Raw genomic sequence first — 17,764 nt, 5'->3', positions numbered from 1 at the left:
TGAAGATGCTGTCTTTTTTCCAGCCTAAATTTTTCGGGCCTGTGTCAAATATCAAGTAGCTATAGTTGCTTGACCCAAAATCCGGGTCCTCAAGTCTATTCCATTGGTCTATACTCCTGTTTTTATGGCAGTACCATGCTGTTTTTATTACTATGGCTTTGTAATATAGCTTTAGATCAGGTATGGTGATGCCACCAGAGGTATTGCTTTTGCTGAGGATATGTTTGGATATGTGAGGCCTCCTGCCTTTCCATGTGAAATTTGAGATCTTTTTTTAATTTTTTTTAATTTTTTTTTAATTAATTTATTTGAGAGCAACAGACACAGAGAGAAAGACAGATAGAGGGAGAGAGAGAGAATAGTCTCGCCAGGGCTTCCAGCCTCTGCAAACGAACTCCAGATGCATGTGCCCCCTTGTGCATCTGGCTAACGTGGGACATGGGGAACCGAGCCTCGAACCAGGGTCCTTAGGCTTCACAGGCAAGTACTTAACCTCTAAGCCATCTCTCCAGCCCTTGAGATCTTTTTTCTATCTCTGTGAAGAACACTGTAGGGATTTAAATTGGAATTGCATTAAATCTATATATTGCCTTTGGTACAATTGTCATCTTCACAATGTTAATTCTGCCTATCCAGGAGCATGGGAGGTCTTTCCACTTTCTCAAGTCCTCATCAATTTCTTTTTTGAGTGTTTTTATGTTTTCGTTGTACAGATCTTTCACTTCTGGGGTTAACATTATTCCAAGGTATTTTATTTTATTTTATTGTTGCTATTGAAAATGGGACTATGTCTCTTATTTCTTTCTCTGTATCTTTGTCGTTTGCATATAGAAATGCTACTGATATTTGTGCATTGATTTTGTATCCTGCTAGTTAGCTATAGGATTTTATCACCTTCAGGAGTTTTGGGATGGAGTATCTCAGGTCTCTTACATATACAATCATGTCATCAGCAAATAGAGATAACTTAACTTCTGCCTTTCCAAATTGTATCCCTTTTATTTCCTTCTCCTGTCTTATTGCTTGAGCTAGGGCTTCCAGAACTATATTGAAAAGCAGAGGTGAGAGTGGATATCCCTGTCTAGTTCCTGATCATAATGGGAATTCCTCCAGTCTCTCTCCATTAAGTATTATTTGGGCCTTTGGAACTTTGTATATTGCCTTTATTATGTTAAGATATGTACCAACTATGCCAATTCTCCCAATGTTTTGATCATGAAGTGATGTTGTATCTTGTCAAACGCCTTTTCTGCATCTATCGAAATGATCATGTGGGTTTATGTTTAAGTTTGTTTATGTGGTGTATTAAATTGACAGATTTCCTTATGTTGAACCACCCTTGTGTTCCTGGGATGAGTCCCACTTGGTCAAGGTGGATAATGCTTTTGATGTGTTGTTGGATTCGGTTTGCGAGTATCTTGTTCAGGATCTTTGTGTCTATGTTCATTAGGGAAATAGGCCAGTAGTTTTCTTTTCTTGTGGCATCTCCACCTGGTTTTGGGATTAGGGTGATATTAGCTCCATAAAAGGGGTTGGGAAGCTTTCCCTGTTCCTCAATTGTGTGGCACATTTTTAGGAAGATTGGTTTGAGTTATTCCATGAAGGTTTGATAGAATTTGGCTGAGAAGCCATCTCGTCCTGGACTCATCTTTTTGGGGTGGTTTTTTATTATGTTTTCAATCTCCATGAGTGTGATGGGTTCATTGAGATAATTAATCTCTGAGTTTAGCTTTGATAGATGGTATGCGTCCAGGAATTTATCCATCTCCTCCACATTATCCGGTTTTATGGAGTAGAGGTTTTTGAAATAAGTCCTAATGAGTCTCCCAATTTCACTTCTGTCTGTTGTGATCTCTCCTTTTTCATTTTGCATTTTGTTAATTTGAAACTTCTCTTTTTTTTGCTTGATCAAATTGGCCAGGGGTTTGTCAATGTTCTTTATTTTATCAAAGAACAAGCTTTTTATTTTGTCAATTGTCTTATTGTTTCCTTGGTTTCCAATTCATTAATTTCTGCTCTGATTTTAATTATTTCTCTCCTTCTGGAGCTACTTGGGTTGGATTTTTCTTGTTTTTCCAGTTCCTCTAGGTGGATGGTTGGGCTATTAATTTGGGATCTTTCTGTCTTTTATGAAGGCATTGAGTGCTATGATTTTTCCCGTGAGGACTTCCTTCATTGTGTCCCATAAGTTTTGGTATGATGTGTTCTCATTGTCATTAAATTCCAGGAATTTTAAAATTTCATTTTTTATTTCATCCTCTATCCATTTATTATTTAAAAGTGTGCTGGAAAAAAGATAGCATCTTCAACAAATGGTGCTGGACAAACTGGATAACCACATGCAGGAAACTAAAACTTGATCCACACATTTCACCATGCACAACACTCAAATCCAAATGGATCAAAGACCTCAACATAAGACCAGAAACTCAAAAACTACTGGAAGAAAATTTAGGAATTACCTTCCATGATATAGGAATGGAAAAAGACTTCCTGAATAAAACCCCAGTGGCTCAAGTTCTTAAACAGTCACTCAACCATTGGGATCATATGAAGCTGAAGAGTTTCTTTACAGACAAGCATATAATAAGCAAAGCCAATAGAATACCCACAGAATGGGAGAAAATATTTGCAGGTTATCCAACTGATAGAGGCCTTATCTCTAGAATTTACAAAGAACTCAAAAGTCTAAACAATAAGAAGACAAATACCCCACTCACAAAATGGGGCACAGAGTTAAACAGGCAATTCACAGAGGAAGAGATACAAATGGCAAACACACACCTAAGAAAATGTTCATTATCCCTAATCATCAGAGAAATGCAAATTAAAACAACTATGAGATTCCACCTTACCCCAATAAGGATGGCCAACATCAAAAGGTCAAATGAAAATAAATGCTGGCGAGGATGTGGAGAAGCAGGGACACTCATTCACTGTTGGTGGGAATGCAGGATGGTACAACCACTTTGGAAAGCAATATGGAGACTCCTGAAAAAGCTGACTATAGAAATACCAACAGACCCAGTTATACCATTACTGGGCATGTACCCTAAAACCTTCAAACCACAGGCCAGAGAGATTTGCTCAACCATGTTTGTAGCAGCTCAATTCCTAATAGCTAAAAGCTGGAATCAACCCAGATGTCCATCATTAGAAGAATGGATAACAAAGATGTGGTATATTTACACAATGGAATTCTATACAGCAGTAAGAAAAAACGACATAAAGAAATTTGAGGAAAAATGGTTGAACCTGGAACAGATCATTCTCAGCAAACTTACCCAATCACAGAAAAAAAATCGACACATAGTCTCATTCATCTGCAACACCTAAACTGAATCTGCCCAAGATGCCTTACATACCCAGCAAGCACCTGATGGACTAGACAATAAGATGGATGGGAGGGCGGGGAGGGAATCAAAGAGTGGAAAACAGTAATCTGGACCCAAACGACAATGGTACCATAAAATTCTACTTCCTAAAAGACAGACCAAATGGCTGAACCTTCACTAGACCCTTACAGGAAACACCTGAACCACAAGACACTGGAGAGGGTAGGATCAAGACTGACCTAAATCTCCTACATCTTCCCTCCCTCCCTCTCCCCCTCTCCCCTCTATCTCTCTCCTCTCTAACTCTTGTATATTAGTTATCTTTTTCCTCAATTTCTTAGTGGACACTGACCTGTAACCCCCACTTCCAGCTTGGGCCTACCATCCACAATGAGCTTTTGATCAGAGAAACCTACAAGGTTTCCCAAAATAATGACAGACTTCTGTCAGAGTACTTGATGACCCACCAAAGGCCAGTGATAAGACCCTATTGCTTAAGACTCCATACACTGCTGACGCGTAAAATGGAATGACATGGCTGGAAACCAGGAGAGAGTCAGTCCCCAGACACTCAGCGTGTCTAGTGCCAGAAGGCGCTACATAGGCGACTGGGGGAAATGACCAAGATCTGTCCAAGCAACACATTGTTTAACCTAATTAGCAACAAATAACCGGAAGTGATGCCCACACAAGTGCAATAGTGGTACACAGCCATGGTGAGGAATCAATTGCTCTTGATTTGGCTAACTGATCCACTCAGTGGTACTAGACCCTTAGCTGGAGCTGGGAAACAAGTCAGAACCATACCCAAACACAAGCCCACTCTACAATATCAAGCTATCATCAATCACGGGGTATAAGAGGGCCTACACCTATCAAACTGTCTATCAAAAAAGTAAGTGTTATCTCAATTTTCTGGGTGCTAACTTACTCTCTGTTGGAGAATCTGCTTCTCTTTTCCAGATAGATGCATATCCTAAGAAGAGAGCTGCCCCAACATACCTCAAAAGGGGCCCAACTGAAACTAAGGACAACTGGATAAATTAGCAAGGGTGATGTTTTCCTGTGAACCGGATACCATCACAAAGGGGAAGGAAATCATCGCAGAGAAAAATCAACTCCTACCAAATCAGAGAGCCAAAGCCTCAGAGGCCCCCAACACCTCAGCACTGAAGCAGACCAAAAATGAACCCAACATGGCTCAGGGAAATCTTGCGGAACAGGGGCCGGTAAGAATGTCAGAGTTACATGTTGGGTCATGATTTGCAGAGACATTTATCATACTAATAACTGGGGACTAACTCCACAATGCACAACCCATTTTCATTAACAAGGAGGGTCTAATGGGAGGGGGTAGATCAAAGATGAGCCTAAATAATGGTACCAAACTGCCTGTATTCACTGAAATGAAAACTAATAAATTAAATTTTTTAAAAAAAAGTGTGCTGTTCAATTTTCCGGTGCCTTTGGGATTCTTGGTGGGTCTTTTGTTGTTGATTTCTAGCAATATATCATTGTGATCTGATATCATGCAGGGAATTATGTCGATTTTCCTAAATATGTGGAGGCAGTCTTTGTGACCCTGTATATGGCCTATTTTGGGGAATGTTCCATGGGCTGCTGAGAAGAACGTGTAGTTTGTAGATTTGGGATGAAACGTTCTGTAGATGTCTGTTACGTCTAAGTGAACTATGGTTTTGTTAAGCTTTCTTACTTCCCTGTTGAGTTTCTCTTTGTATGATCTATTACTGATAATGGTGTATTGAAGTCCCCAGCTATGATGGTGTTGGTGGTTATTTCTGTTTTATTGTCAAGTAGGTTTTGTTTTATGAACTGTGGTGCCCCTGTGTTTGGTGCATACAGATTTATGATTGTAATATCCTCTTGATGGATCGTTCCCCTTGATAAGTAGGAAGTAGCCTTCTTTGTCTTTTTTCATTATTTTTGGTTTGACATCTATTTCATCCTAAATTAATATAGCTACGCCTGCTTGTTTCTTATTCCCATTGCTTGGGATATTGTTTTCTACCCTTTCACCCTGAGGAGGTGTCTGTTTTAGTGATAAGTTGGGTTTCTTGAAGGCAGCAGAATGAGGGTTCTAGTATTTTGATCCATCCTGTTAGCTTGTTTCTCTTGATGGGTGAATTAAGGCCATTAATATTTAGGGTAATGACTGTGAGATTTGATTTTATTCCTGCCATGTTGTTTTGGTAGATGTGTGTTAGTGTTTTCATGGAATTTGAAGTTTTTGTGCCTACTATGGGTTTGCTTGTTGTGATCTGCTTCTTGTAGGCGTTTGAGTTTGGCCATTTGTTACTTCTCTGTGGAGAATTTCCTGAAATAGTCTCTGTAGGTTTGGTTTTGTGTTCATATCATTGTAAAGCTTAGTTTTGTCATGGAAAATTTCTCTTTCACCATCTATTATGAGGGGTACTTTTGCCAGGTAGAGTAATTTGGGATGGAAGCCATAGGTTCTTAGACTTTGGAGGGTTTCATTCCAGGCCCTTCTAGCTTTCAGATTTTCCATTGAGAAGTCTGAAGTAATTCTGATGGCGTTTCCTTTCAAAGTGATGCGCTGTTTTTCCCTAGCTTGTTTTAGGATTTTCTCTTTGGTGTCAATGTTTAGAGTCTTAATGATAATGTGTCTTGGAGAGTTTCTCCTTTAGTCCAGTCTGTTTGGAGTTCTGTTCACTTCTTGAATCTTCATGGGCCTTTCTTTTAAGAGACTGGGAAAATTTTCTACAATTCTTTTGTTAAAGAGAGTCAGAGACAGAGACACAATGGGTGCAACAGGGCTTTAGCCCCTGAAAACAACCTTCAGATGCGTGTTCCACCTTGTGTAGCTGGCTTAATTGGGTAGTGGAGAATTGAACCTGGGTTCTAGAGCTTTTCAGGCAAGCACCTTAGCTGCTAAGCTGTCACTGCAGCCCTGCACATACCTTTTGTGAGGCAGGGTTTCACCTGGCTAGCTGACCTGCAAGCTTGCAGAAGATTATGCTGTCTCCCCCTCCTGTCTTGCCATATGCATGCTAGGATTATAGCTTCCACTACAGCAATTTCTTTTGTGTGTTTTTTCTGGGGATTTAAACTCATGTACTCATTCTTGCATTGCAAGTTCTTTATTCACTCACCAACTCCCCAGCTCTCACTCAAAATTGTTGTGTTGTGTAGGCCAATGAATTGTAGAGTGAGTATTTGAAGGTTACCAAAGTTTTAGCAAGGACCTGAATTTGAACATACAGGTTCTGCCAATAGCATTGATTGAGACTTAGATTTTTATTTTGATTATGTTTGATTAATTTATTCATTGCATCTTTTAATTATAAATACTTAGATTTAACTTTATATTCAACGTGTCTTTACTTCCTTACTATTATTTAACTTTATTTTGGATGTGAAAAGCCCACAGAATAGGTTGACAAATCTTTTGCTTACATAGTGGTATTTTTTTCTGAGTCCATTCATTTCTCAGGATGTTTTTCTTTTATTGCCCACCATAAAAACAACTTAAGAGATATACTAAGATTGTGAGTCATGAAATTGTTTTCTCACATATATTGTTCTAAAGAAGAGTGGGGCCAATCTATTTTGCTTTTTGTTGTTGTTGTTTGGTTGGTTGGTTGCTTGTTTTTTTCCAGTCAGACCTGGAATTCACTATGTAGTCTCAGGGTAGCCTCACTCAAACTTCTACTTCTGCCATCTGAGTGCTGGGATTAAAGGTGTGTGTCACCATGCTTGACCCAATCTATTTTTGTTACTTTCTGGAGAAATTTATATTTATATTTATATTTAAAGGATTTTTTTCTTAATTTAAAAATTCCTGGGGCTTCATTACCTTTTCCTGATATTTACTGCACTGTGGGGCATATGGCCTCTTTTCATTCTGAATCCTCTTATTGCATGTGTAATTAGCTGGAGTTCTCTATTTAGAAATAAAATTTTTTCTGTATGGTTCCTAGAATTTGAAGCCAAAACTGTTTTGTGACTATAATGAAAAGAAGACTACATTAGATCTAAGCATTTGTTTCTCTATTATCTGCTTTCTGTCAAAAATGGAATTTTGGATATTTTTCTGGAATCCTTGTGGCACTTATGGCACAAACTCGTGTGAATGAAGGAGAAAGAAAAAAATAAAATAAAATCAGATTTTAAAAATAGATAAAAATGATTCCTTATTCATTAGACCAAAAAACAGAAGGAATATTTTCCTTAAGTTTTTGGAAGAAAAATAATTATCCTTTACTTTATAAATTTTTCTATGTTTAGGAATATACATATCCCCAAAATAAAACCTTGTTAAAAAATATCCAGTATATTGAAACTGTAGGGATCTAAGAAGCTACTTAATACATACATAGGTTTTTAGACTTTAAAGTGTTCTGTTCCAGGCCCTTCTGGCTTTCAGGGTAATTCTGATTGGATTGCTTTTGTATGTAGTGAGTTGTTTCTCTCTTGCTGCTTTTAGCACTCTCTTTATTTTCATTGTTAAGAGTTTTCATCATGATGTGTCTTGGAGGGTTTCTTCTTTGATTCTGTCTGTTTGGTGTTCTGTGGGCTTCTTGTATCTGGATGGGCCCAGATTTCCTCTCCTTCTGGCACACCTATGATCAGGATGTTTGCTCATTTTAGGGTATTCCACAGTTCCCTCATATTCTGTTCACTTGATTTGTTGAACATTGCAAAGTTTTTGGCTTCTTGATCAATTTCTTCTGTTTTGTCTTCCAGGTCAGAGGTTCTGTCTTCCATATGAGTAACTCTGTTGGTGAGGGGATTTAGAGAGGTTTTTATAATTTTCACTTGATTTTTGTTTTCTGATATGTTGTTTTGTATTATGTCCATCTCTTTTATGAGGTACAATTTCAGTTTGAGTTCTGATTTTCTTCATGCTTCCTGGAATGCATTCTTTCATTTGATCAAGTCTGCATTACACTTAATCAACTTGTTGTTGAGATCTTCCATTTCTTGACTCACCTTTAGTTTATTCATATCTCTTTTGAGGGTTCAAGTGTTTTCTTCAATTAAGTTAAGTCTACTGTCAAAAGCTGAATGCTCTAAGAGACTATTCTCTTCAATTTCACTGATATGATTGATGGTTCTTTGATGGTTTGCTTACAGTTCAGTGATTCTTTTGATCAGGGTCTCATTGGTTGTTGTGTTTTCATTTTGGGAATGAATTTATGTTGATTTATCTATGATTTCATTGGAGGCTTCCATTGTATGACTAGGAATCCTTGGTGTTCTCTCAGTTTTCTAATTTTCATTGGCTTTTTTGCATTGTTGTCTACCCATTTTAGGGAGACTATTTTGTTGATGAGGAAGCAAGATTTTGTCCTTGTAGGATCTTGAGAGGATGTTCTGTTTTCAATGTGAACTGGATTGGTATACTGGTGTATGATGGGGTTAGATGCACAGGTTGTGTAGATTTCAGGTATATCAAAGTTACCTGGGGAACTGGGAGCTCTGGCAAACTCACTCCACTTGCACATACTTTTTTAACACCCTGTGGATCATGGGTTGGGGACCAGACACCCAGAATATGATGATCCAGAGGCAAGAGGCCTGCTTCTACAGTGGCCTGTGCAACTTCTGACTCAGGGGAATAGAGATGTTGGTATCTATGGGCCTGCCAGGATACCAGAGCAAAAGGACTGTTTCCATAGCCCCCACACAGGGACCAGACCTCCTCAAGCCAGGATCAGGAGGACCTACAGGGACCAAGAAAGCGGGCAGATCCCTACTCACTCCTCACCCACCATGTGCATTTTCTGGAACAGGGTATCCAGGAATCTGTACTTGCATATTTTGACATGCTATTATGTTGATATTTTCTGAAGCACTTTATGTAATATTGCTATAATTTCATTTATTACTTATACATTTGGAAATAACTCACTGGTGAGGCCTATTGGACTTAGAATTTACTAAGAGTAGATATTTGAGTTACAAACTTATAAACAAGATGATTAATAATCTTCATGAACTTTTACACAGTCCTGTTCAAGAGTGTATTAAAGGATTTACTTTATTTGAGTTATCAAATATTGTTTATTATATATTCATATGATCCTGAAAGCTATAGAATCTGAAGTTATTTCACTTTTAACTGTGAGAACTACTTTTTACCTTTTTTGCTTTATTATATACTATTGTATTAGAATTTGACAGGCAAAATTATTTGTTATTCTAGATTGTTAGGGCTTAATTTTATGTTCTTGTCATCTATTAAGCTAAATATAGAAATCTTGGATTTGCAATATTCTTTTCTAATACACATTATAATTACTTCTTTGACATAACTTGTTTATATACATAAAGCTTAATATCAAATATTAAGAGGGTAACTGTTTATCTTTCTGATCTTCATTTAAATTTAATTCCATTCTATGAAACAAACATAATATTCTGTAAAATGTGCTTAAACTTTTTTCAGGGTGAATAATATAATTAGTAGTAGTAACTACCCAAGTAGACTTGAGAAGAGAATCTACTAAAATAATGGAGTTCAGTGCTTTCTATCAATTAGGTCAAGTTTTTCAGTCAAAATCCAAGTATGACTTACTTATCCATGACAACATTATTCAACAGAGAGATAAGAAGAAAAATATCTCTCAGGATATTGGCCTCAGAAGTACTGACTTCTTTTATGGCCTTAGAGAGCCTTTGGACAGATGTTATTTTATTTTATCTAGCTTTTATAGCTTCTCTCAGTGGGAGAGTTGTAACATAAGTTACTCTATGTAAACTGAAAGAAAGGCTCTAACCATCACATTTTCACTCATTAGCATTACTTTTCCAAACAAAATGAGCAAATAGCCTTAAAATGTCACAAATGACATCTATTTCTGGGATTAAAAAAATGTTTCATGTGGCATGAATTTATTCTGTAGTTATTAAATTAATGTGTTTTTAGAAAATAGAAGCAAATAATAAGAAGATATAAAATCAAAGCTATTTATACATGTGGAGTGGCAGTGTTTACCTCAAATCATCCTGTTTTGTAAGAGCTCTTCAGCTATAGGTTGAACAAACTGATTGTGTTTGTTTCTGACAATTTCATACATTTATATAATGTATTTTGAGCATACAAAAATGAATTTAATATGAGACATATTGCTTAAGTCTGGATTAAAGCTAAGCAATTAAGTTTTTTTGTTTTTGTTTTTTGTTTGAAGATAGAGTCTCATTCTAGCCTAGGCTGACCTGGAATTCACTCTGCAGTCTCAGGGTGGCTTTGAATTCATGATGTATCTCCTACCACTGCCTCCCAAGTGCGGGAATGAAAGGCATGAGCCACTATGCATGGCTAATTAAAAAAAAATCAACTTTAAAATATTTTATTTGAGCCAGGCATGGTGGCATATGCTTTTAATCCAAGGACTCAGAAGACAGATGTAGGAGAATCATGGTGAGCCAGAGGGAGACCCTACCTTGAAAAACCAAATATATATATATGAAAGTACCTTGAAATAAACTTGACCAAGGAAGTGAAGGATCTCTACAATTAGAACTTTAAAATGCTAATGAAACTGGAATGGAACACTGCAAAGTCTAAGAACCTATGGCTTCCAACCCAAACTACTTTACACAGCAAAAGTATCCCTCATAATAGATAGTGAAAGAAAAACTTTCCATGACAAAACTCAGCTTTACAATTATATGAGTACAAAACCAAACCTACAGAGAGTATTTCAGAAAATTCTCCACACAGAACCTCAAATGTCTACAAGAAGCATATCACAATAACCAAACTCAGAGAAGGCACCAAAAACTTCAAAGTCCATGAAAACACCAAACCACATATACCAACACAATATGGAAGGGATCAAATCAAACCTCACAGTCATTACCCTAAATATTGATGGCCTTAATTCATCCATCAGGAGATACAAGCTAACAGGGTGGATCAGAATATTAGATACCTCAATCTGTTGTCTTCAAGAAACCCACTTTGCTGGGCATGGTGGCACACGACATAATCCAAGCATTTGGGAGGCAGAGGTAGGAGGATCACCATGAGTTCAAGGCCACCCTGTGAGTACATAGTGAGTTCCAGGTCAGCCTGGGACAGAATGAGACCCTACTACAAAAAAAAAAAAAAAGAAAGAAAGAAAGAAAGAAAAAGAAACCCACCTCACCACTAAAGACAGATACCACTTCAGGATGGAAGGGTGGAAAATGGTATTCCAAGCAAATGGGAATAAGAAACAAAGAGGTGTAGCTATATTAATATCATATAAAATAGAATTCAAACCAAAAATAATCAAAAGACAAAGAAGGCCACTTCTTACTTATTAAGGGAACAATCCATCAAGAGTATATCACAATCATAAATTCTTATGCACCAAACACAGGGGCACCACAACTCATAGAACAAAACCTACTTGACAATAAAACAGAAATAACCACCAACACCATCATAGTTGTGGACTTCAATTCACCATTACCAGTAATAGATAGATCATCCAAAGAAAAACTCAACAGGGAAGTAAGAGAGCTTAACAAAACCATAGATCACTTAGATCTAACAGACATCTACAGAACTTTCTATCCCAAATCCACAGACTACACATTCTTCTCAGCAGCCCATGGAACATTCTCTAAAATTGATCATATACTGGGTCACAAAGACTGCCTCCATATATTTAGGAAGATTGACATAATTCCCTGCATGATATCAGGTCACAATGCTCTATTGCTAGAAATTAACAAGACCCACCAACTGCTGTGCCATTTCCCTATCTCTCTTTCATATTTAAATCTAAATATAGTAATAGGTTATTTTAATTAAACTATATGACTAAGAAATATATGAGATAATTTCAAAATTCTATTATGGTATATATGGTATTATTTGCAGGCCAGTTTAATTGATATTAAAATGAAGGGTCAAAAAGAAATATGCTTTCAGTGACCTCACAGTGCCTAGCAATACTTACACAAGACACTCATAATAGAAGAAAAAGATGATGACATAAAATTAAAAGAGAGACTAATTGAGAGAGGGAGGGGATATGATGGAGAGCCGAGTTATGAAGGGGAAAGTGGGGAGGGGAGGGAAATTCCATGGTTGTTGTCTGTAAGTATAGGAGATGGCAATTATACATACACACACACACACACACACACACACACACACACATATCGTCTCTAATATTTCTAAAAAATGTTAATGGAGAATTCCTGGCAGCAATATGAAATAAAAGAATGGATTTTGAAAGTATGCAAATTTTGCAAAGAATGAATTGTAGGACCACAATAAAATATTGTAGGTTCACTGAAAAGTCAGAAGAAAGTAACTTCATGTCCTTTTCATAAATGAATAGTATTAGTGTCCTAAGTGAATATTATTAGCAGCACTTTTTGTGTGTACGTGAGTGAGAGAGAGAGAAAGGAGAGAGAACTAATTAAAAACAAAACAAAAGGCATACAGGAATTTCTCCCATGCAGAGTACTAGAGCTTGAGGAATAGCTTGTAGCTTGGATGAAAAAATTTAGCAATTATATTTAAAAGACAAATTTTGTAATAAATAAGACTAACCAAGCCAGGCATATAAAACATATGATAGTAAAATAAAACACTAATTCAGCTTAATCAACTTATTCTTATGAAAATAAACATTAGAGACAACAAAACTAGAGGCATAACATATTTTAATTTGATACTTAACTTACAAATGGCTGAGCTTCATTTGTATAAATGAGAAAAGTAAGAAGCTTTAGCATTTTTCAAATGATACCTTCATTTTAGCCTTATTAAAATCTTGGGTTTCAGGCTGGAGAGATGACTTAGGAATTTAAGAGGCTTGACTTTAAAGCCAAAAGACCCAGGTTCAATTCCCCAGTACCCACATAAAGCCAGATGCACAAGGTGAGACCTGCAACTGGAGTTCATTTGCAGGGGCTAGAGGCCCTGGTGCTTCCATTCTCTCACTCTATCTGCTTTTACTCCCTCTTTCTCAATAAACAAATCAATAAGAAATATTTTAAAACCTTTGTTGTTAATGTGAAAAAATTAAGATTATGATTTTGTCACATTTTCATAACTGTGCTTAGTACATACATGTGTTTGTACACCATTAGAGAAATGAACTATCTCTTATGTTTCCATTGGCTATTATCTACCATAATGCAATCATTTTAAATATATTATTTAAGGTCATATATTTAGCACTGTGACTAGCTCTAAATTTGTTTGCTTAATAAGTTCCTATGCTTTCTTTTATGTTTTTCAAATTATAAGCCATATAGCTAGAAATCAGTTCATGTTTCAAGCAATGATGATTTAGACAAAAAGGGGAGGGGAAGCAGCTCCACTCCTGCCACCAGCTATTCTGTTCTGTTGAACTGGACTTTCTTATATTTTGTTTTTATTTACTATTTATTTATTTATTAGAAAGAAAGAGAGAGAGAGAGAGAGAGAGAGAGAGAGAGAGAGAGAGAGAGAGAGAATGGGCATGCCAGAGCCTCTCACCACTGCAAATGAACTCCAGATGCATGCACCACCATATGCACCTAGTTTACGTGGGTTCTGGGCAATCAAACCTGGATCACAGGCAAATGTCTTAACTGCTAAGCCATCTCTCCAGCCTTGACCTGTAATCTTACTTAGAGAATGTAAGAAATTGTCATTTTCAAGTGAAACTGACTCAATCAAAAAGCTGGTAGAAGACAGTGAGTTGATATAGGCAGTAAGCTTTATTGTACAGGAACCAGAATTAAAGCAAAGACAAAAATAATCAGGCATACCTAATCGCAAGCAAGAAAACTTTTGGGAGCCCCCAAAAGTGGGAAACAATTGAGGACTGAATTCAGGGATGGCTAAGTATGTTGGGACTTCCCCTACTTATTACTGAAAATTTCCCCAGATGATTAATTGTCTATTGAAAGTTCATTAGTAACCTAGAGGTATTTTGAAAGACAGCTGAAAGAACAGGTGAGCCTGACTTTCAAGCTAACTGTAGAGAAGCATTAGAAGCAGACAGCCATGACTCAGCCTTCCCAGCAACAATGATTTGGATGAACTCCCAGAATCTTGGTGGACTCCTAGAGCCCTGGGCAACAGTGTAGTTTCTCAGTCTCCAAGCCAACTATATAGCCTCTAAATTTATTATCTAGATAATTACTAGAAGCAGGGGACTTCTACATAAAACAATTTTAAAATTATTATTTTAGGTTACAATATGAAGTAACAGGCTTCATAATATCATCTTCATGCATCTGTGTTCTATGTTGTTTTCATTCACTTTCCTCTCCATCACCCCCATATAGTGTCTAGTGTCTGCCTCTCTTTTCCTTTTACATGTATTCCTCCCCCTTCATGATGCCTTTCTGGTTTTGGGGACCTATAAATAAATGCATTTATACAAACACACAAATACACACACACACACACACACACAGAATTTTGGAATCTGGTTTATTTCACTTAACTATTTCAAGTTTCATCAAATAAATATACTTGTGTTTAATCTGACAATTTTCCATATACCTCTTTGATCATAGATTTCTTGAGCTCATAGACCATAAAATTTATCTTAATATATGACTTAGTGGTACTCATACATTAACAATAGTTTCAGAATCATCCACACAGTATAATTTCAAAATATTTGCATCAGCCTAAGAAGAAATTTGCACTTGGAGGTTGAAGAGATGGCTCAGCAGTTAAGGGGGCTACCTGCAAAGCCCCAAAATTTGGGTTTGATTCCCCAGTACCTACATAAATTCAGATGAACAAAGTGGTGCATGCATCTGGAGTTCATTTGTAGCAGCTGGAGGCCCTGGCATGGACATTTTCTATCTCTTTCTCTTTCAATTTTCAAATAAATTGAAAAAAAAAAGAAACTTGTACTCATTAGTAGTAACTTCCCATTCCTACTTCCCCCAATCTTTGAACAATGTGGTCTTTAAAGAACACACCATGAGAATAAACAAAATAATTTACCTACTTCCTTTAGAAAACACTTTATATTTCCTGGTATTAAGACTAAATCAGAAGATGGCAGCATAGGCACTATGCCAAAGCAGCCTAGAGGGGAAAAGACCAAAAAGGCCCCAGCAAAATACACACTTTTACTAAAAAGTGAGGTGAATAGGAAATTGAAATGGCAGCAGAGAAGTAGAAGAGATCCAGAGCATCCAGTGCCTGCACAGGCCAGAAAAAGTGTCCCCAGCAGGTCTGCCGACCACGGTGGAGGCAGCACACCATAAAGCCACCAGGCTTGGCCTTAGCCGCAGGAAAAACCAGGTGCAGGGAGCTTCCATTCACACCAGAACTCTCCGCAACTCAAGAAACGTGAAGGGAGAGCAGCAGTGAACAACAGAGAAGCAGATTACAAGGTAGGAAAGCATGTGGAACAGTGAGAAAACTACAGCAGAATCAGCTCCCTCCCCTCCCCCACTGCCTGTGCCCAGCTCTAGTGAAGAGAGGAATGGCCCTGGGACCTGGCAGTGCCAACTTGAGCCGAGAGTGGGACACAAGCACAAGCAGAGTCCTACAGCAACAACAGCAGCTCTGGCACTGGCAACAGTGGCCCCAGTGGCAGCAGATCCAGCAGCGGTAGCAATGGCAAATCCAGCAGCAGCAGCTTCAGCAGTAGCAGCACCGGTTCCAGCAGTGGCAGCTTCAGAGGCAGCAGTGAAGGATCCAGTAGTGGCAGCTACAGCAGCATCAGCAGCAGCGGTGAAGGATCCAGCAGCTGCAGTAGCAGTTCTAGCACCAGGGGTGCCAATCTGCAGGGTCACAGTTGCCAGGCTAGGTTTGCACTGCAGAAAAACCCAGTGCACAGCTCCAGAAATCAGAATAGTGGCCCAACGACCCAGCCAGAAACTTGACTGAGAACAAAATCATCCAAAAAGGTAACTGGGATAGCACCAGGGAAGGGTCTCACTTGGTCACAAGCTGACTTGGATCACTCAATAGACCAGAAATCTTAACCTCTTTGTTGGTAGAGGATCTGGTTGTTATAATACCTACTGTTACATAAATACTCGGTGCTGTATTTGATTGAATGTGTACAGTGTTTAGTTAAATTTTAGAATCTACCTATATTTTATTACACTCAGCCTACGTGAATACTCCCATAGCAGGGACTCAACCCCTAGGAACACCTTTGTAGATACTCTGAGAGTCTTAAGAGCCACACATAACAACTTAAGCTCCTAACCTGAAGATATATAACATCAAATCAATTGATACAGCTAAGAATACACAGCTAGCTAGAAAATCCAAGCATTAACTTAATCCAAGATGCAAAAATATATACATTATAACACAAGAAACACTAAAAAGCAAGACGATATAAATCCACCTAAAAGTATTAATGCATCAGAAATGACCTCCAGTGAGAATGAGTTTGAGGAAATGCCTGAGAAAGATTTCAAAAGAATGATTGTAAATATGTTCAAAGAAGTCAAAGAACAAATCAAAGGTGTCAAAGAGGAAACCAAAGGAATCAAAGAAGACAGAGGACACCAATTTCATGAAATAAAGAAGGTAATACAAGACATAAATAAGGAAATAGAAATAATAAAGAAAAACTAGTCATAATTACTAGCAATAAAGAACAGAGTTAATGAAATAAAAAACTCTTTAGAAAACCTCACCAGTAGAATGGAAGAAGGAGAGGACAGAATATCTAAGCTAGAAGACCAGGTGGCAGATCTAACACAGTCCAAAAAAGAGGACAAACTTACAGAAAAGTATGAGTGGGAATTTCAAGATATTCAGAACACTATGAAAAGATCAAATATAAGGATTCAGGGCATAGTAGAAGGAGATGAATTCCACTCCAAAGGCACAGTAGGCATCTTCAACAAAATCATAGAAGAAAACTTCCCCCAATTGGGAAAAAGGTGCCAATGCAGATGCAGGAAGCCTTTAAACCCCAGATAGACAAAACCTGGAAAGAACCTCTCCTCACCATATTATAATCAAACTTCCAAACACACAAACCAGAGGAAATATATTGAAAGCAGTTAGAGAGAAAACTCAAGTTACCTACAAAGGCAAATCCATAAGGATTACAGCAGATTATTCAACACAAACTATAAAAGCCAGAAGGGCTTGGAGTGATATATTCCAAGTTCTGAAAGATAACAACTGTCAACCAAGGTTACTTTATCCTGCCAACCTATCCATTCAAATAGACAGAGAAATAAGGACATTCCATGACAAAAGCAGGTTAAAGGTCTATTTCAAAACAAAACCAGCTCTACAGAAAATACTTGATAGAATCCTCCATGCTAAAGAAAAGGAAAAGCACACATATAAGGAACCTGGAAAAAACAAGCAATACTCAAATACTAGTTAACATAAGAGAGCAAAGGTAGAACTGGAACCACAAAAAAAGGCAAACATAAATACACACCTTTTAATAATATCTCTTTATATCTACAGTCTCAATGCCCCAACCAAAAGACATAGGTTT

Source organism: Jaculus jaculus, chromosome X, assembly GCF_020740685.1.
Source record: "Jaculus jaculus isolate mJacJac1 chromosome X, mJacJac1.mat.Y.cur, whole genome shotgun sequence".
In the NCBI taxonomy this organism is placed as follows: domain Eukaryota; kingdom Metazoa; phylum Chordata; class Mammalia; order Rodentia; family Dipodidae; genus Jaculus; species Jaculus jaculus.
The sequence above is the reverse complement of the archived record's forward strand: the minus strand, read 5'-3'. Positions refer to the sequence as shown.